The sequence below is a fragment of the Ursus arctos genome, unplaced genomic scaffold, assembly GCF_023065955.2.
Source record: "Ursus arctos isolate Adak ecotype North America unplaced genomic scaffold, UrsArc2.0 scaffold_4, whole genome shotgun sequence".
Lineage (NCBI taxonomy): Eukaryota > Metazoa > Chordata > Mammalia > Carnivora > Ursidae > Ursus > Ursus arctos.
The window spans coordinates 54,881,584-54,897,080 of NW_026623056.1; the positions used below are offsets into that span (position 1 = coordinate 54,881,584).

At 38.5% G+C, this 15,497-nt stretch overlaps 2 protein-coding genes across 2 annotated transcripts in view; one reads left to right on the forward strand and one right to left on the reverse strand.

The window, feature by feature from the left end:
• The window catches only part of ARL13B (ADP ribosylation factor like GTPase 13B), an 82,989-nt gene extending 73,118 nt beyond the window's left edge, over positions 1–9,871 (reverse strand). The window contains exon 1 of the mRNA XM_044381222.3: positions 147–9,871. The gene's annotated coding sequence lies outside the window, so the exon portion shown is untranslated. The remainder of the gene's footprint in view (positions 1–146) is intronic.
• PROS1 (protein S) overlaps positions 1–15,497 on the forward strand; it is a 66,265-nt gene that overhangs the window by 483 nt on the left and 50,285 nt on the right. The window lies entirely within an intron of this gene.

Here is a 15,497-nt window from a genome sequence, read left to right on the forward strand (position 1 = left end):
ACGGAAGCAGCCAGAGGATCTAGCGGGCAGTGTAACGGTGGGGCAGGGGCAATATTTGCCCTGCCCTAGGAGTCAACTGTTGGCTAGGGGACAGATTCAGGAACCTGGGCGACACTAAATACCAATGAAGAAATTACAGCACGTACCTATTTGCCCTCAGCAGCTGAAGTTCCCAGTCAGAGGACAAGGATGAGCACTTTCGAGTATAACAATAGGGAGAAAAAGGCAGCCTACTATGTTTTCTCTTGGTACAAGTGGCTGTCCCCAGCCAGCACCCCTTGCTGAAATTTTCCTCCCTTTTGCAATTTCTGGACTTTGAGCTTGGTTTGCTTATCTCAACATTGACAAACCAATTGTTTTAGGATCACTGCCGGTTTGCATAGCAGAAGGTAGATGTTATTTTCTAACCTTGAAATCAAAAGGTTTCTAACCTTGAAATCAAAAAGGACTGCTAAATGTTGTTTCTCAGATCATTTTGTACTAAGTATTTTTGACACTGTCACTGATCTGAGGTCATGGAATGAATTCTCTGTACTTTATCTTTGTATTTCCAGTTCTTTATGTTCCCATGGGTGGATTCAAGGCAGGATATTGAGTTTTGTCTGAAAGTATATAAGGAAGATCAAGGCATTTAGTACATTTTGGGTTTTTAAAAAAGATTTTATTTATTTATTTATTAGAGGGAGAGAAAGAGAGAGAATGCGTGCAAAAGCGGGGGGGGAGGGGCAGACGGAGAGGGAGAAGCGACACCTCACTGAGCAGGGAGCCCTATGTGGGGCTCCATCCCAGGACCCTGGGATCCTGACCTGAGCTGAAGGCAGCAACTTAACCCTTAACCGACTGAGCTACCCAGGCGCCCCTTGGCATTTAGTACATTTTGATTGCCAGTTAATTTGTTTGCTTGTTTTCAAAGTTTAAGCATGATCATTGATTAAAAATGCTTACTTGTGCTACGTTTTAGTCTCAGGAAATGGCATGGGAGAGATAAACTCTGAATTGCAAAAACTTTTAGGCTGCCTAAAGCTCCTGTGGAAACTTTTCAAAGATGGTAATTTTAGGAGAATTAAGTAGGAATTTATTAACATTCCACTAGTTTGTATTAGTTACTGATCAGGATGAATGAGGTATTTTAAAATTCTAATTTAAAGATTAAACATGATTTGTTGATCTTAAAGAGCTGCAGTATCTGCATTGCTGTTCAAACCACTATCATTAAGCCTGTATGTGGACCATATGCGCAAATTCATTACTTATGTAGTTCATTACAACAATCGGATATTTGCCTGGTAACCAAAGAGGCAAAAGTAGCTTTCCAGATTCACTGCTTGTCATCACAGAAACGTGCTAAACCTTTCTTTTTGTAGAGATTGTTACATTTTCACTGAATCTAGACAGAGTTAAAAATGATGTATATGTCGGTGCGTATTACACGCAAGTAATCAATCCATACATATGGTAAAATACACCTGTTATGATAACATGGAGAAATTAATAGTACAAATATATGACATAAAGAATAGTTGGCCCTAATTGACTTTATTTTAAAAAGTATGAATAGTTTAATTGGATTAAAAATCATCTCTGGTTAACTGATGGGGAAACTGAGGTACAGATGGAATGTTTTTACTCCCTAAGATTTTACATTTGAGAGAGAATTAGAACTCTAAATATTTGATTTATAATTCATTGATTAGTCCATGCAAATATAGTTGCTATTTTAAAGAAAAAGGTTTACAAATCACAGTTTTAGTTTTGAGAGTTGTTAGAAACTATCCAGTTCAATTTCTTCACTTTAGCAATAAAGAATTGGTCAGAGATGTTAACTGACTTTGCAGACATATATATGAAAGATACTTTTACTATCTCATATTTTTAATAAATAGAAAGGGGAAGAGAGAGAGATTTAAAATATATACTGTCTACATATTCCATCATTTGCCACTAAGGCAAATGTTCTCTGGCTGTGCTAGTTTGGTCCTATCCAGACTTCCACTGCTAGGTGGGTGCAGTCTACCCTTGACATTACTGACTTCTATTTACTTTCTCTGTTTTATTCTCCTCTTTCCTTCTCTAATTAGTCCTTTCATTGTTTACCTTTTTTTTTTTATTCCCTTTATTTCAGAGTACAAAATGTTGCACTGATGGAGAGATTTTATTAAGTTTAGGAAGAGTTAGAGGCAGTTTCTGGTACAACGATACCCTGTGCCATATTCTCTTACCATCAGTTCTACTCCAGGATACACAGTAATACTTCATAATAGACCTTTTCTGTCCACCAAGTTCAACATCCTTTTTACAGCTAAATGATCTATATTTATTTTATTTTTTTAAAGATTTTATTTATTTATTTATTTGAGAGAGAGAGAGAATGTACAAGCAAGGCAGGGGGAGGTGCAGAGGGAGAGGGAGAAGCTGAGCCCCCGCTGAGCAGGGAGCCTGACATAGGGCTCGATGCCAGGACCCTGAAATGATGACCTGAGCCAAAGACAGGCAATTAACCAACTGAGCCATCCAGGTGCCCCAAAATTATCTACATTTAAACTTTCAACATATTATGAGAAAAAAATAAGAAGCCTGATAGTACATATATCAATATTCCTTAGCTACAAGCAACAATAATGAGCTTTGCTAACTAAGAAAGGAAGGAAGGAAGAGGGAGAAGGAAGGAAAGAAGGACGCTGAGGGGATTTATTGGAAGACTACTGAATGGCATGCTGAATAAGTAGGGCAACAGAAGCCAGGGATTTAGGCATTTCAGTGATCTGTATAATGGGAACTCATGTGCTCACTGTGTTAGGAGCTGCTGTCAAAGGACTGGGTTCTAACTGTCTTCTAGCCTTGGGTGTCTCTGCCCATGATTGAAATTCCCAGGAGAGAGAACTCTCCCAGGAGAGAGATCATTTTGGTTGAACATGTCTCTGGAGTCCTGTGACTGACAGTTCTCTAGAATCAGAGAAGTGTCCACACAGCTCCCACAAAGGAAGGGAAGCTGCAAAGGACGCAGAAACAAAGAAGTCTACACATGCTAATTATTGGCTGCACAACGTACACACATGCCTTTCTTTCCATATACGCCATTGGGCACTTCAAGTATAATGCACATATTTTAATATAATGCAAATAACTAAGAACTCAGGTACAGCAGAAAGGACTTCTCCTTCATAGATTCCAGTCATCATACCCAAAGAGGAAGGCTCAAGGCTACCATTTCTCAGTTTACTGTCATCGAGTGATGTCTGTGCCTCCTCTCGTTCTGTCACAGACCCATGTCACTGTTCTATGCATTATGGATGAAACAGTACATTGTAGTGTACCAATCCATCTCATATGCCAAAGAATAATCATGCTTAAAAGACAAGCAAAAGAATACAAGTACTTTAGGGTGGTCTGTCTTCTTTTTGAGCGGGAGCTGGTATTTATGACCTCCTCCTACACTCCCCAGTTCACATGTCTCTTGCTTTCACACAGTTCCTTTAATGTTTGATTTTTTTGTCTTCTCTCTGAGATGAACCACACTTTTATTCATGAAGAGTCTGAGCCTTGTTGTTCCTACCTGTGGGTGGTTGTATCCGTCTCTTCTTTTACAATTTCTGTTGTGTATAATAGTCATCTTGAAGGAGCAGCACTCCTACACTTGAATTAGACGTGGCAACAACACTATTTTGCCTTGATTATTGTCATACCAGTATAATATTCTTTTTAATTTTTTTCAACAGGAATAAAGAACTTAAGATGGCTTCATAGCCATCTCAGACTCTAATTCAGTGGAAAATATATTAGATCTCATTGTGAATGTATTTCTTCTTGGTTTACCAATTCCTAGATGAGCAAAAGACAGTTGCAAAGAAAAAAAAGGCAAAAAAATTGAGAATGGGTCATTGAATTAGTTTCTTACGCTGCTGTAATAAAGCACCACATACTGGGTAGCTTAAACAACAGAATTTATTGTCTCTCAGTTCTGGGAGCTAGAAGTCTAAGATTAAGGTGTCAGCAGGATTGATTTCTTCTGGGAGCTGTGAAGGAGAATGTTCACGCCTCTCTCCTCACTTCTGGGAGCCTCAGACATTTCTTGGCTTGTAGATGGCGTTTTCCCTATCTTCACATCATCTTCCCTCTGTACATGAGTGTCTCTATTCCAAATTTCCTCTTTTGATAAAAAACATCAGCCATATTGGATTAGAGCGCACCCTTATGGACGTTGTCTTAACTTGATCATCTGCAAAGCTCCTTTTTCCAAATAAGATCATATTTGCAAGTACTGGGGTATTAAAGGACACCATTCAATCCATAACAGTCACTATGCATCATATCATGACAAGGACTTCTTCCCTTTCTATCTTTATTTCTGACTTGTGTATTTTAGCTTTAGGGAAATAAAGTACTATATATTAATGATGTCTGGTACAAAATACCCCCTTTTTTTAAAGTAAGCTCTACGCCCAATGTGGGCCTCAAACTCATGGCCCTGAGATCAAGAGTTGCAGCTCTACTGACTGAGCCACTGAGGGGCCTCCAAAAACATACCACAATTTATAAACCACATTTTGGAAGATAGTGTTGTGTCTGAAAAGGCAGTAACAGAGCCTTCAATAATTAGTCAGTCTATCGTCCTACAAGGCTAGCTCCTTTTAGGTATTAGACTACACAGTAAGACCCACGAAAACCGTAACAATCATCCCATTGACTTACTTCCTTAACTGTGGAGTTAATTCCTTAGTTAGAGATAAAGTTGTGTGGCTTAGCATAAAGCATTAAATGAGTCTACCAGTAGTGGTACCAATAGAAAAACTAAATCCAAATACAGAATGAATATCTCTAGTACAATGTGGTGCTCCTGCATGGTAAAAGAGCCCTAACTAATCAACCATCCACTAGGATCTGATGGATTTTACAATATGTCTAACGTCTAACAGCAAAAGGAATGGCAGTTCTGCTGGTAAATGTGTTTTTTTAGTAGTGAGAGCCCAGTGGATCTTAGTGAGGAAGAGTCTATATAGTTGAGTCAATATGTCATCTCCATCCTTGCCACTCTGACTAGGTTTGTTTTTTTTTTAAAGTATCAAGCAACAGTAGCCCAAATGACATAGAAAGTGACAGCCTTAGCATCAAATGTGCCTACAGACTTGTGTGTTTGGCCCTCATGGCATTTAAAAATCAGGAAATTTCATCTAAAAAGTTTGTTTTATGACCTCTCTTGAAAAACAAATGAAGGAAGATCTGGCAACACTGCTTGCACCCTCCAACACGGTAAGATTCAAAGCTGCGTTCTTGAGGTGAATATACTCTCTCTAGTTTGCCACAATTCCAAGCATCCTTTGTTGTCCTTCACCAAATTCTCTTCCCTTATTTATGGAACCTATCTGACACTTGTAGATTTTGGAGTTTGTGACCTTTGCACTAGATTGCCTTGAAAAGAAACACAATGGACAATCCTTCAGTGGACCATTGTGTCCCCTCTTGCTATTAAGAACTTCTCTGGTGTGGGGCTATTTTGGGAGTATTTACCTGGAACACAAATAGGCTCAGCTCTGGGCAATTCTTGCCAAACATCCCCGTCTCTAGACTTGATATCTAGCTCTTTATGGGTCTCTGAACTAGACAGACCATTTATAGCTATTCAGAAAGGAGACTAGATCCTGATCTCATTCCAAGGAAAGTGAACAATGAGAAATACTGCTTATATGTCTGCCCATTGTGAGGTTTTCATTTCTCCAAACATTCTGTTTCTTCTCAGGATCACCCCTGAGAGAGGCTATCGTTTGTTTGTTTGTTTATTGCAGGCTGTGGCTTCATAGCAGATCTCCCTCTGGCTCGCGTTGGTCCGTCACAAAGAAGTACCTGTCAATTAGAGATTTGGTCTTCAGTAGGTTGATTTTCATCCTCAGTAGGTTGGTCATAGGCTTTTCCTCATGAGACTGTAAGGGGGGGGTTGAGGGAGGACTTCTTCACGTCAGGAGAGTGAGCAACCCGCATAGGCCACTCAGTTGTGCCTGTAGTCCCAGCCCAGTCACCAGGTGTCCTGTGGTCAGATTTGCAGACTTCACTAAAGTCCCAAAGGATGCCAAGAGCAGTTTCTCAAAGGTAGACTAATTACTGGCAGAAGGAAATGTGACTTGCTCTCATATTGTAAGGACCTTTACTGAAATTCTTCTTTGGGGGCTTGCTGTGGTATCCTGGATAGTACCAAAGTACCCTGCCATCCTAGGGACAGTTTGACACAACTGAATCTGATGGGTCACTGGCTGTTCTGACTGACAGACTGCTTGAATTGAACTTTGAACTAGCTAGAGAGCATTTTCTTATTCTGGTTTCCATCTACATCTGGCAGGTTTTGAACTCATACGATAAGAAGACCAGAGTAGAATACCCAAAAATGGAATATGCCTCAACAATAAAGTGTCTGACAATATGTATCCTTCCATTTCAGTGTTGAACGCCCAGGTATAGAAAAACCTGTCTCTCACTTGGGCAGGAATATTCCAGCATGACCAAATTGGTGCTGAAAATAGTTCATGCCTGTGGAAGGAATCACAGCTTGGAGTCCGAGTTTTATTGGACCTATAGTTAGTACTTTACAGACACAATCCCCTTAATCAGCTGACCCCCATAGGCCTCAGTTCTAAGCAGCAAACCTTAGATTTTAGATGTTTTGCTTCTCTGGAGGCCAATATCTAATAATCACTAAAGGTTTTTGGAATCTCTTCCTTTAGTGCAATTACCCAGTGCAGTTAATTTGTGTGGGAGAAAACAAGAAGAAAAGTTCTCTGTGTACAGGATGCTTCCTCAAGGGCATCTCTCCTCTCCTTCATTCAAGAAGTTCTGGATCCATCAACTGATTCAAGATTGGTAATTAAGGAGAGGTGGTGATTTCTTTGTATTGTACAACCTCTATTTACTAACCTAGGGAGTTTTGGGAGAAAAAACTCAAGAATTTTATGGGTTGTCTTCCCATCTCATTCTAGGGAGATCTTCACCTGTTAATTCTTTCTCCAAGATTTGATCACTACACTCGTCTTGACTTTGATTCATGTGAATATGAGCTCCCACCTAAGCTCAGCCACCCCAGGTTCCTCTCATTCCACCTGAGATCTGGGAGCCCGGCTTCACTGCAGCCCCTACCATTAGCGTTTCCAATCTAGGGAGAACAGCCAGTAAAATGCTTTTTAGAAAGCCCAGTGATTTCCTTATTAATTGATTTCTAGGATAATCATGAACATATATTATTTCATTTCATACTGGGGAGTGGGATGGATAAATGAGAAAGTGAATAGGTAGGAACCATGTGAAAGATTCAAGCCAGAATCTGTCTCCTAGTCCTTGTGAATTCTTTCTTTAATATTATGCCAAGGAATGTCTGGCTTTTCAGAGTTATTTAGCATGTGCCAAAGTTTTGTCTAGGATGGCATTAGCCAACCAAGCCAACTGTTTGAACTGGAACTGGTGACCCTAGCTAGCACATGGAATGAAATCAGCAATATTAATACATTTAGCCTGATTCAAAATTGTATATGCCTTTTTGTATTGGTTTTCTATTGTTGTGTAACCAGGTTTCACAAACTCAGCATCTTAAAACTCATAGTCCAGGTACAAGTCCAGGGACCTGTTCAGGGTCTCACAAAGCTAAGATCAAGGGATTCACCAGAGCCGAGGTCTCATCTGCGGTGTCCTCTCCCAAGTGCATTGATCTCTCCAGTGAGAGGAAGGAGAGAGGAGATCAATGGAGGTGGTGTGCTTGTGCATGAAAGTGACAGAACTCACTTCTTATAATTCTAATAGTCCCAACCCAAGAAATCACATGGAATATTTGGTCAGCATTGTCTCTGTTATAAATATTATTCCTTTAAGGTTAAGATTACTGTTTCTTCCTCTAAGAGAAGCAAAACACATATTTTTCATTTAACTTTTAGTAATATATATTACAAACTGTGAAGTTGAATTAACTATCTTAAATAGAGAGGGCATAATTAACTATGCCCAACAAACCAAAGCTGGGGACATAGTGTAATGATATTGAATTGGCTGTTAATGTAGCAGGGTGAAAAATATATGGTAACAGTTAGTACTGAAATTATTCCTTTTGTGAGAATTGTTATTATTTTACCTTGAAAAAATGGCTTTAGGTTTAGAAACTGAAGTCCTGGAAACATGGCCTATAACTTTGCTATTCAAGAATAATTCATGAACCAGTAGTTGATGAACCAGTAACAGCAGCATCACCTGGGAGTTTATTAGAAATGAAGCATCTCTGGCCCCATGCCAGACCTACTGATTCAGAATATTCATTTTAAGAAGACTCCAGGTAATTCCTATGCACACTTAAAATTTGAATCATGCTGGTGTCTAAAGAAATAGGAGAAAAGGTTGCTAAATTGTCTGTATTAGAAGTGAATAGAAATTGCAGGGGTGGAAGTAGGAGGCAACCAGGGAGAGAGAAGGAGAGAAGGTGTCAGAGAAGGGAGAAAAGAAGCTGAGCCATATGGCAAGACAGTACATCTTTTACGAATGTCTCCTTTATTTATTTTTTTTTTAGAGAGAGAAGAGAGCATGAGCAGGGGGAGGGCAGAGGGAGAGGGGCAAAGGGAGAGGGAGAGAGAATCTTAAGCAGGCTCTACACCCAGCATGGAGCCCGACGAGGAGCTCCCATCTCCCAATCCTGAGATCATGTCCTGAGCCGAAATGAAGAGTTGGATGCTTAACTGACTGAGTCACCCAGGCGCCCCATCCAGTAAGAAATTATTGTATGTGAGGGGGACAGAGGACCTTTAGGAACTGGCTTTTCTTAAGACTCTACTTTAAATTGCAAAAGTTGCTTTAATGTAAACTATAGCCCTTTGCACCTCTCCGTTGCCACCGACCTCCAGGGCTTCTTCAGAAGAGGTTGATTTCCGAATCTAACTGGATCAAAAATGAAGAGAAGAGAATAGTTCCATAAGATACAACCAAGGTGAAGAGTTTAGTGAACACAAACACACAAAGCCAATAGTGACTCTAAGAACCTCGGCTCCAAAAGGAGGCAGAAGTCTTAAGAGACATTGGAATTTTTATCAGGTGTAGGATTGGGGTTTTTGGACCCAGTCTGTTAATCAAAAAGGGCAAGATGATATGTGACATTATCAAAACTCAAATTATCATTAAATTGTTAAGCTTTGATTGAGGGTAATGTTGTGTTAATGCTAGAAGAAAAAAAACTCACCTTGATGATGCAAAAACAAATAATAATAGGTCTTGACTCTTTTTCTATTGGGTGATGCAAATCCTTTTTACCTAAATATTCCTACTTTATTTTACATGTATCTGGGAAATACATGTAAGTAAACAATTGTAATAATTTGGGGGGATGGGCAAGAATTCAGTAATTTTAGACAAGAAAATACTGCACACAAAAGATTGGAAGAAAATGGATAGCATTTTAATAGTGTCTTTAGAAAGTAGAGTTATGATGCTTTTTATTCCTTGCTTACCTTTTTGCTTTTAATAGATATGATAACTTCTGTTACTTCAGTATGAGAACACCATTTCATTTATGAGTTTTATTTATATTACATTGTTCTAAATATGGAAATTGAGTCCTTCAGGCTCGAGGGGAAGTGAAATAAGGATAATTTATCTAGATTCTGAGTGTTTATACTGTGAGTAAAGTAATAGGAACTGGCTCTCACTAGTTCTAGGCCATTAGTATAATTCTTCTTAGTCCTCTTGTTCATTTTTTGGAATGGACTTTAAAAAGACGCATTCAAGAACAATGGCTTTTACATCTTCATAGAAATGGTAAAAATACAACTTCTGGCATTTGTGTGATAGTTTCCATCTTTCAAAATGGCATATTTGGCATTTTCTCATGGTATTTCACAGCTGTTCTGTGATGCACCTTCCCAACTTTAGGAAAATGTTACCTTTACTCTCCCTCTACCGAGAGTTGTTACCCCACATTCTCTTCCTGCTCTCATTTGAACTTCCTGAGGAAGTGGTTTATTCTACCAGTCTCTGTTTTCTCTCTTCCTTCTCACCCTCCCACTGGTATTGGTGATTGGAAATGTTAACAGTGATTCTGTTGTTAAATCAACTGCATTTTAGCTCTCATCCTAAATAATGGTAATTATTATTAATAAGTTTTTTTTTTTTTTGAGAGACAGAGACAGAGAGATCATGCACGCACATGAGCAGAAGTCAGGGTGTTAGGGCAGAGGGAGACGGAGAGAGAGAATCCAAAGCAGGCTCCCTGCTCAGTGTGGAACTCGAGGCAGGGCTCGATCTCAGGGTCTGAGATTATGACCCAAGCAGAAATTGGGAGTCAGATGCCTAACTGACTGAGCCACCCAGGGGCTCCTATTATTAATAACTTCTTCACAACATTTGATACTGTTGAAACTTATCTTTTTGAAATTGACCTCCTTTTATGTCTATAAGCATTATCTTCAAATTTTCTTTCTCTCTATGTGTATGTTACTCATTCTACTTCTGTTGTTTTGATGATCTCTGTTTTCCCTTAAATATTAAATTTTCCTTGGGTTCCATTTTGACCTTTTGACGCCATTGAACATCTTTTCCAGCTTAAACTACTAGCTGTATCCTACTGACTCCCTAACATTTTTAAACCATTCAGGTAATCCATGATTAATATAATCTAATTTGGGAATACAGATATGCACTAAAAAAAAAATGCATTGATAGCCCCACTAGCCAAGTGATGTTTTGCTCTATATTCTTCTAAGTAACTTTGTCTGCATATATATATATATATATATATATATATATATGCTTAGGAAATTAAAATACAAACATAAGAGAATGGAATTGTGCTGTAATACTATTTTTTTCTAATACTTTTAACTTGTTTCACCTAAAAATATGATGATGGTTTTCTTATCAATAAAATCTGTCACACTTAAATAGGTTTATAATTTTCCTTCATATAAGTTCATCATAATATATTTTATCAAAAAGATATGTTTGGAAATTTAGATTATTTCCAGTGTTTTGCTTATATCAATAATATTGTGATGCACATATTCATACATATTTCTTTACATATATCCTGTTCATTTCCTCAGATTAATTTCCTAGAAATAGAATTGCTAAAGGTTTTGAATACATATTGTTAGATTTCTCTCTGGAAATTTGCTTTTAAGAGTAGATTTAAGAGTGCCTACTTGCTCTCATCTTTGCCAATATTGAACATTAACTTCTTTTTAAATCTTTGTCAATGCAATAGGAAAAAAATGGGGGTGACCTTTTTGGGGTGGGAGAGAAGTAGTCCATTCTATTTTTCCGCTCATCCCTTAACTTTGAAGAACAGCTAGAAATAGTCATTAACCTCCTTGCCTTATGTATTAGTCCGCTCAGACTGCTCTGACAAAATACCACAGACGACATAGCTTAAACAAGAGAAATTTATTTTCTCACAGTTCTGGAGGCTGGAAAATCCAAGATAAAAGTTCTGACCAGTTTAATTTCTAGTGAGGGCTCCCTTCATGGCTTGTAGACCTTGCTTTCTTACTATGTTCTCACATGGCCTTTCTCAGGGTCTGTATGCTTGCAAGGATAGAGCTCGCTAATGTCTCATCTCTTATAAGGACACTAATCCTATAGGTTTGGGGCCCCACCCTCATGACTTTATTTAACCTTAATTATTTCCTTAGAAGGCCCTTTTCCAAATACAGCCACATTGGGGATTTCCACTTGAACATAGAAATTCGGGGAAGTGGACAGAAACATTCAGACCATAACGCCAAACATTTAGTCCATATGCCTTGTCAAGTAGGACACAAGTTGTTTGTTGGTTTGTTTGTTTGTAACTGTGTAAGGGGCGAAGTAGGTTTTTTTATTTTGTGGTCATTTTTTTTTTAAGTGGGTTTCTGTATATTAAATGTGCCTTTCCTTATTTCTTGTTCTTCCCCAAGTCCTTATCCCAATCATTTTCTCCCTTCTCCTTAATAAATTATTTTATTCCATTGTTATTTAGACTGTGTCTTATAGCCTTTTAGAAAGTCAACAAGTAATTCTGACGTTCTGGTGGAAATTTAGAAATTGAATTATAAACACCTACTCAGTACTATACCAGTATTCCAAAAAATCTCATTTCCACATCAGCACTTAAAAAAAAATGTACCTTTAGAGTCAAAGGGGATGCATATTGAGTCTTTCTAAGCCTTGCTTCATATCTGGGAGATACTGACGGAAGTAGGATAGTGCAGAATTAGGCCAACTCTTTCACTGTTGCCTTTAAAAATGTCCAGGAACAGTTTGCCTGTTGCTTTTCCAAACATAAACACAGGCACAGGCCAGTGAACTAATAGTATTAATTGATGCTATCCTAACAAATGGGTCAAATAGAACAAAAACACAACTTTTCCTGCGCTGTAACCTCTTGGTACATGACGTCAAGAGCAGATGCTGTTCTGGTGTCCGAGTGTGTCGGAGATGAAAAAGACAGGGAAAGCTGACTGCGTGGAAGATCTTCTGCACGTCCCAAAGCAGGCCTCTTGCTGGAGCCTCAGGAAGGACGGCCAGTTTGCAGTGTAGTTACCTTGAGGAGACAAGGCCATGAAATCCCTCTCCATACCTTGCCCAAATCTGAACTCTGAGTCCCTTCAAAGCAAGTACTGTAATTTATCCCTCACCAAGAGCAGACAAATCAAGTGAAATAAATGATTAATGTTGTGTTTTGGGGTTTGTTTGGTGTTTTTTTGGGGGGGGGCGGTAATAATAAGCTGCCTGTTCTGTCTTTTGGGTAGAAGTATTTGTTGTTTTGGGAGGAATAACGGATATGTACCACTTTCTCTGTCTCTGGCTACAATCAAAGGTTTTAACCTTGAGGAAACAATGGCAGAGTGTTTGATTTATTCTTTTCTTTCTAGACCAGGCGCTGTAAATTAAAGTTATAATTAAACCTCCGAGTAAGGAGAGGTCCCTGTCGCTCCTGTTGTGGCTAAACAGTTCGGGCATTGTTTGCCTACTCAGACAGAATGGGTCTTGAGAGTCCCTTTTTTTTTTTTTTCAATGGCACCAATGGCAGTTTCTCCTTCTAAATAAATGCCAACCTTCATCTCTTTTAATCCAGATGTTTTAGGACTCACCTTTATAGATACAACATATAACTCAGATTATTTCCTCTTTTTCTTCCCCAGATTTAAATTCTTATCCAGATCTATTCCTTATGATTTTTTACTCTTTTAAAGTATTGCTTAGTCCTCTTGAAGAATGGTTGCACACACAGCTTACCTTTAGAGAATACTTCTTCTAACACAACCTTTAACATAATAATATGAGAAGAATCAGTTGCTCAGCAGCCTAGTCCTCAATATAAACAAAAATAAGAACTTTAGAGGAAAGCAAGTGTAATAATTCTCTTTAAAAAATTAACTTAGAGGGGCACCTGGGTGGCACAGCGGTTAAGCGTCTGCCTTCAGCTCAGGGTGTGATCCCGGCGTTATGGGATCGAGCCCCACATCAGGCTCCTCCACTGGGAGCCTGCTTCTTCCTCTCCCACTCCCCCTGCTTGTGTTCCCTCTCTTGCTGGCTGTCTCTATCTCTGTCAAATAAATAAATAAAATCTTAAAAAAAATAAATAAAAATAAAAAAATAAAAAATTAACTTAGAAAAGATCGAATTGTAGCATGCATCCAGACATGGCATTTCTTCCCGAAGCCTTCTCCAAAAATTGGTAATAATTATATAGGCTGACAAATGCCTAATTAAAAATCTGTCTTTTGGTTTTCATGGTCCTTGCAATCTTCACATTTTTAAACATCCCTCCTCAGTTAGAAATCTTCTGTAGTAGAAATCTTTATGAAAAAAAACAAAAGATCTTACATCTGATTACTATGTGATTGTTTTAAATACAGTTGGTAATATCTGGACATATGTTTTTTAATTAACAGTGTTTCTATATTACATGCAGTTCTATTTTTCCTCAGGCTTTGACTAAAGAAAACATGCCATTTCAGCAGTTGACACGCATGAAGCACGATTACATCTCAAAGTATTATCTAGTTGTTCTATTTGTACGTTGAAAACAATTTCCCCCTGCCTCCTCCCACACTGAAGCAGAAACAAAGATTCAAGCAGTCTGCCAACACAAATGCTAGCCAGAGATTTTCTTCTCAGACACATTTTTGAGGGGTAGTTCTTCATTCTTGGGATGCCAGACAAGTAGGGCCTGGGAAGAGGAGAGACAGAAAGCAGAACTAAAAAAGAGATGAGCTTTGGAAGAAGGAATGTGAGAACCATGTTGGCAAAGGACAAGAAAGCAGAATGGAAAAGATTCAGAGGATGGATTATCCTAAAGCTTGGATCTCTTTCATCTGCAACCTCACTCTCGTCTGACTGATCAGTATTGGGCAACCTGCAGATCCATGGTCCTAACCACCCTCCTGAACAGAGGGTTGCAAGTTTGAACACTTCAGTGAGAGAAGAGGGGCCTCAGGAAAGGACCTCCTGTTGACCAAGTGGAACTGAATTGACGCTGGGAAATTCTCCTCTGGTCAGAGGCAGTGCTAACCCCACTATCTTTATTCCAGGTGCTTTTATGAAGTACCAGTAGCAATAAGTAACTTTTTTGAGGATAAGACAATCAAATCTTAGGCTCGAAAAACAAAGATTTGCCCCCACAGAAAATACCAGAGGGAACATATGAAGGTTGTTAAGACGGTTTCAAAAAGGAATTCCAGTTAATGTTTGAACAGTGGTTATGTTATTGACGTAATTGTTCAACGTGCTATGGTCACTGTTTTGAAGAGGGAGGACTTAGGTAAGTTAAAAATGTAAATAGTTCAGTCATTCTTCTAACTTGAAAGACTCATAACTAAACATTATATCTAAAAATATGAATCTGAAGGTAACACTTTTCAAGTAACATACCTGGGTTTTAACAGAGATCCTTGAAAAACTTCTTAACCCAAAGAAGTGAAACAAGTGATTAGAGACAATGTAGTAATGCGAAGGGAAAACAGGTTTTGGAGGCAGGCTTCTGTTCTCAGCTGTGTGAACTTGGTAAGCTTAACTCAACTTCCCTGAGTTCTAGTTTGTTCATGCATAAAATGGGAAAATTACTGTCTACTTAGAACAGTTGTGATTAGTATTAATGGAGATAATGTAAAAACGGCATATATCTGCTTATATGCCATGACTATTATGATAAATAGTGGAACTTTGTAGACATTCCTGCAGTCTGGCAGGGTGGATGCATTTGGGTAGATAGACTGAGGCAGCTGGTAAAAGCACTTCTAACCCACATAGTTTTCCCATCTTACAGTTCTGTAGTTCTTAATTTGAATCTGTGATGTCATGTTTACTTTTTTTTTTTTGACAAGGAACAGTAGACTCTTTTGAAAGCACACTTGTTAAATCGATGGGTTTATTTTCTAAAGGACAGTAGTAAATGTCTTATTGAAGATATCAAACTTGTCCATGCCACAACCACATAATTTCTTTTTTTAAGATCAAGTATGTTGTTGGCATTTGAGTGGCAGATATAGAGAAGAAAGCACTGGATTAGG